Source organism: Schistocerca serialis, chromosome 6, assembly GCF_023864345.2.
Source record: "Schistocerca serialis cubense isolate TAMUIC-IGC-003099 chromosome 6, iqSchSeri2.2, whole genome shotgun sequence".
NCBI classification, from domain to species: Eukaryota; Metazoa; Arthropoda; class Insecta; order Orthoptera; family Acrididae; genus Schistocerca; species Schistocerca serialis.
The window spans coordinates 202,331,707-202,337,118 of NC_064643.1; the positions used below are offsets into that span (position 1 = coordinate 202,331,707).

The window sequence follows — 5,412 nt, forward strand, 5'->3', positions numbered from 1 at the left end:
CAGTACATCGATGTTGTCGCCAGTGGTCGGCGGAAGGTGCACGTGCCCGTCGACCTGGGACCGGACCGCAGCGACGCACGGATGCACGCCAAGACTGTAGGATCCTACGCAGTGCTGTAGGGGACCGCACCGCCACTTCCCAGCAAATTAGGGACACTGTTGCTCCTGGGGTATCGGAGAGGACCATTAGCAACCGTCTCCATGAAGCTGGGCTACGGTCCCGAACACCGTTAGGCCGTCTTCCGCTCACGCCCCAACATCGTGCAGCCCGCCTCCAGTGGTGTCGCGACAGGCGTGAATGGAGGGACGAATGGAGACGTGTCGTCTTCAGCGATGAGAGTCGCTTCTGCCTTGGTACCAATGATGGTCGTATGCGTGTTTGGCGCCGTGCAGGTGAGCGCCACAATCAGGACTGCATACGACCGAGGCACACAGGGCCAACACCCGGCATCATGGTGTGGGGAGCGATCTCCTACACTGGCCGTACACCACTGGTGATCGTCGAGGGGACACTGAATAGTGCACGGTACATCCAAACCGTCATCGAACCCATCGTTCTACCATTCCTAGACCGGCAAGGGAACTTGCTGTTCCAACAGGACAATGCACGTCCGCATGTATCCCGTGCCACCCAACGTGCTCTAGAAGGTGTAAGTCAACTACCCTGGCCAGCAAGATCTCCGGATCTGTCCCCCATTGAGCATGTTTGGGACTGGATGAAGCGTCGTCTCACGCGGTCTGCACGTCCAGCACGAACGCTGGTCCAACTGAGGCGCCAGGTGGAAATGGCATGGCAAGCCGTTCCACAGGACTACATCCAGCATCTCTACGATCGTCTCCATGGGAGAATAGCAGCCTGCATTGCTGCGAAAAGTGGATATACACTGTACTAGTGCCGACATTGTGCATGCTCTGTTGCCTGTGTCTATACAAACATGCTCAATGGGGGACAGATCCGGAGATCTTGCTGGCCAGGGTAGTTGACTTACACCTTCTAGAGCACGTTGGGTGGCACGGGATACATGCGGACGTGCATTGTCCTGTTGGAACAGCAAGTTCCCTTGCCGGTCTAGGAATGGTAGAACGATGGGTTCGATGACGGTTGGGATGTACCGTGCACTATTCAGTGTCCCCTCGACGATCACCAGTGGTGTACGACCAGTGTAGGAGATCGCTCCCCACACCATGACGCCGGGTGTTGGCCCTGTGTGCCTCGGTCGTATGCAGTCCTGATTGCGGCGCTCACCTGCACGGCGCCAAACACGCATACGACCATCATTGGCACCAAGGCAGAAGCGACTCTCATTGCTGAAGACGACACGTCTCCATTCGTCCCTCCATTCACGCCTGTCGCGACACCGCTGGAGGCGGGCTGCACGATGTTGGGGCGTGAGCGGAAGACGGCCTAACGGTGTGCGGGACCGTAGCCCAGCTTCATGGAGATGGTTGCGAATGGTCCTCTCCGATACCCCAGGAGCAACAGTGTCCCTAATTTGCTGGGAAGTGGCGGTGCGGTCCCCTACGGCACTGTGTAGGATCCTACGGTCTTGGCGTGCATCCGTGCGTCACTGCGGTCCGGTCCCAGGTCGACGGGCACGTGCACCTTCGGCCGACCACTGGCGACAACATCGATGTACTGTGGAGACCTCACGCCCCACGTGTTGAGCAATTCGGCGGTACGTCCACCCGGCCTCCCGCATGCCCACAATACGCCCTCACTCAAAGTCCGTCAACTGCACATACGGTTCACGTCCACGCTGTCGCGGCACGCTACCAGTGTTAAAGGCTGCGATGGAGCTCCGTATGCCACGGCAAACTGGCTGACACTGACGGCGGCGGTGCACAAATGCTGCGCAGCTAGCGCCATTCGACGGCCAACACCGCGGTTCCTGGTGTGTCCGCTGTGCCGTGCGTGTGATCGTTGCTTGTACAGCCCTCTCGCAGTGTCCGGAGCAAGTATGGTGGGTCTGACACACCGGTGTCAATGTCTTCTTTTTTCCATTTCCAGGAGTATATATATATATATATATATATATATATATATATATATATATATATATATATATATATATACAGAAAAATAGCGCAGTTGCACTGGGTGTTGACGACTGAGTTGTGATCTGTTGGTATAATACTTCGTTCGTTTTGTAACAACCATAAGAAACACTTACTTTTTGGAGATTGCATCGATTTTGTACTGTATTCGCTATTTTCACTGTTCCCATGTCAATATTCTCAGTGCTTTAAAAGAATAAGACTGCCCCTTACACCACAGGTCTGTCGGTCCAATATTCATCACAGCACAAGAATCACACGTGGAAAATAGATGATGGTAATACTTCAGGCACCAAGTGAATGTTCATGTTTAGTCAGTCACTTTTCTTAAAAACGTGAGCTGACATTACAGCATCGGAGCTGCTTAGAACGACAACACTTTAGTCAGACTGAGAAAATTCGGAGGTAATACGAAGATTTTTAGTTAGAGACAATCAGCAGCAGAAATTCTGTCTTTTGTTTTCTTGATAAATAGGAGAAAACACTCTTCTGTGACTTTTGTGTGTCTGTAAGTGGATGGAGTGACTTGTGAATAGGTATACTAAACTTATACGTATTTACATCTGTATGGTTATTATGCAAGCTGTCATACGTAGTGTGATGTAGGGCATCCTCTACCACTACTACTCATTTCTTTTCCCATTCCACTTGCAAATAGAATGAGGGAGAAAGACTGTCTGTATGCCTCCATATGAGTGATAACTTCTTATATTATCTTAATGCGAAATGTATATTAGCAGCGGCAGGAACTTCCTGCAGTCAGCTTCAGATGTCGATTCTCTAAAATTTCTCAATTGTATTCCTCGAAAAGAACATCTTCCCATCAGGGAAACTCAAGTGAGCTACCATGTGAGTGTAATTCGACTGCAGGAAAGAAACTATTCGCCATGCAAAGGGACTACCATGACCAATTTAATTAATTAGTCAATACGTTTGACATCAACAACGTGCAGCCGGGAGGGTGGAAGCGATGGCGAGAGTACCATGGACATAATTCGTGAGATGGAGCAATGCTGAGACGTTTTTCGTTGCAGCGAGATCTTTTAACGAAAATTCAGTCTCTCATCAAAAAATCAGCTTTTTATTGAATATATGAAGTGATACTTAGTATAAAACATTTTCAAATCCTCTATGCTGCTACCTTAAGAGACTTTGTAGGTGATGAGGCCCCTGACTATTTTAAGAGAGTTCAAAAGTGAGGACGCATCCTGTGACAGATGTAGAGCATGCTCTTAGAACTCTGTCATGACCCAGAAATGAATTTAATATTCTAGTCCAGTGCGCAGGATATAACAGATATTAAAATGATAAGAATAGATTTCTTTTACCTGATGAGAGAATGCTTAGAGGAAGTATACCCTTTGCCTTACTGTTGTACAGGGTTTGTAGAAAAAAGTAACAATACTTTAGCGATGTGAAAATCGGTGTATGCTCTGATTACTTCTGTCGTCGAAAATAACTCGTATAAAAGGGAGGGATCCACATATTGTGTGAGAAATTTTTAGGTGTATGGACAACAACATCCCCATTTCGGATTGGGTGAAGTGGATTTTTTAAACTGGGGAGTCTGTATCAGAGTAATACACCCAAGCCACACCAGCTTGACCCACAGTATCCATGGCCAGCAGCCGACAGGAAGCCACAGCTTAGCCTTGCATGGCTGTAGTGCACAAAGATTGCTTTGACCTGTCGGGTGTTACCCTCAGCCGTGTAGACAAGACCTGGCGGTGGTGCCCTCTGGGTGGCTGCGTAGTTAAATAATCAATACGCTGGTTGAGTGGCGACAGAAGCGGACGTGAGTTGCATGAGAAGATTCAGTGTGGCTAATATTTGCCCTGCACGATTGTTCCCCCCATTGCAAATTGATTGGTTGACTGCTTGGGTGTCATGGTGACAGTTTCTCCGGCCTCTGAGCATCTGGTACATCTGGAGATGTATGGCCTGTGCAGGTGTGACTCTCCTTGTTGGTGTGGCCAGGCTCTCCAGCTGTCAGTAGAGAATATGGGCTTTACAATCGTCAGTGTGTGCGATCAGAAGGTTTTATTTGACAGACATGTTTAGTGGAAACGTTGTGGTGGAGGAGGGTGCCTTTGATCTCAAATGTCACTGGATCCAAGACCTCAGATGTAGCCTAGTTAGTGCTACGATCTGTTTGTGGCAGAAGTTGAAGTATTTGATTTGCAGAATGTCTGCATGTAATTCTCAAACGTTGAAATATGTTTTATTATGAAGAAGAATTATCATAAGGTGATTAGAATTTCAACCAATCTATTTGACTCCAGTGAGTTATTTAACAATTAAGTTGACAGTATATGGACTATTGCCCACTATTTTTGATATCACAGTTGCGCAAGCTCTCTTTTTGTCCTCAACATTAGCCAACAGGAATATTACAGAATGAAATTTTCGCTCTGCAGCGGAGTGAGCGCTGATATGAAACTTCCTGGCAGATTAAAACTGTGTGCCAGACAGAGACTCGAACTCGGGACCTTTGCCTTTCGCAGGCAAGTGCTCTACCAACTGAGCTACCCAAGCACGACTCACGACCCGTCCTCACAGCTTCAATTCCGCCATTACCTCGTTTCCTACCTTCCAAACTTCGCAGAAGCCCTCCTGCATACCTTGCAGAACTAGCACTGTTTCAATCGGAACATTGTTAGGAGGCATGAAAATTTCTCTCTGTGTGTTTGAACATATTGGTTCATGCATGTGCTCCCACAAACAGGAAGTAGACGCTTGAAAAAGACACAGACAAAGACAGGAAAGGAGTCTGAAGTTTCTAAATCAATGGTATGCAGCCATCTGATGCATTGTTCGGGGCTGCGAAATCAAGAGGCCGACGACTGGTGTGGTCGGTGGTTTTTAGTATCATGACAGTAGCTGGTTTTCAAACTCTGTGACGGCATCCTGTCGACAGACATACAAGTGGGTGACCCACATCAGCGACCAATATATTGCACTTCAGTCCATTCCTCGGTGCTTTCAGTTATTATGTCGTGGGAAGTGGGGGGGAAAGGGCGTCGGGGGGGGGGGGGGGGTTGCAGATGAGAGCTCCATCCAAATGGAGAATATCCAGTCTCTCGCAAGCTGATTAAATAAAATATTTGCAGTAATTTATTACTGACATTGCTTTAAATTTAGTGTTGTGAGATCCTTCCCAGCAAGCACAGACTGGCACTTTTTCCAGCCAGTTTCCAATTAGGGCAGGGGCAGGTGGTTATGGAAAGTGGGAGATGCTGTAGGACAACTGTATAATACACAAATTAACACAGACAGTGCCTTAAGCTCTTCCTCTCCAGCACTTGAGCACAGACTGAGTCTTTTTCTTTCTAATTTCCAGGTGAGAGAGAGAGTGGG

General features: G+C 48.2%; 1 pseudogene; it reads right to left on the bottom strand.

Moving 5' to 3' along the window:
- Positions 1-3,246: 3,246 nt before the first annotated feature.
- LOC126485613 (U2 spliceosomal RNA) lies at positions 3,247-3,411 on the bottom strand (annotated as a pseudogene).
- Positions 3,412-5,412: the final 2,001 nt, after the last annotated feature.